Genomic DNA, 725 nt, shown 5'->3' on the forward strand with positions numbered 1-725 from the left:
CGCTCGGAACCTCAAGATCTCTCGAGATAAAAGTGAAATCCGAAACGCGTAACGTGTTACTCCGCGCAATCCGAACGACCATGAATCTTTTGTGCTTGTACACCTGTAATATATGCATACGAACGTACGAAGAAGTTCTCTGCCAAGGAAACCGCGAGTCACAAATTCTACACCAACGGCTGCCAGGGGGGTACAGGCCACCTGTGGTACTCGCGAGTAATTGAGACTCGCTTACCGAAGTTAAAATTGAGCTACTCAGCTTGAATCCTTATCTAGATTTACTTTGCACGCGATGTTGATAGCGCACAAATAAATGCCGTCGCGTCATCCCATCGACTGGAATATGCGATCGAATTGGGGGTACGATGTCGAATTTTTTAAATAAATTAATTTCATTGCACTTACCGTAGCAGCCGACGGATCGATCGACGAATTGAAAAATATCGCAGCGAGTATAGTTCGATCCGTTATAAGGACGAAATGATTTTATTTCACAACTCTGTCTTGAATATACATAATATACAAATATTACAAATTCTAAGATGAAAAGGGTTAGAACAGTGTTAATCATGAAGTGCACCAGAGCGGATGATATTGCAAATTTATTGCTGTTACTAGCGATGTATACCTGAATTAAAAATTAACATTTACTACCTCGAGTAACCCGGAGGCATTTTTATTTATCGATTCGTTTTTTTTTGTTAGTTTTTTTTTCTCTTCTTATT

Source organism: Athalia rosae, chromosome 2 (genome assembly GCF_917208135.1).
Source record: "Athalia rosae chromosome 2, iyAthRosa1.1, whole genome shotgun sequence".
Classification (NCBI taxonomy): Eukaryota; Metazoa; Arthropoda; class Insecta; order Hymenoptera; family Athaliidae; genus Athalia; species Athalia rosae.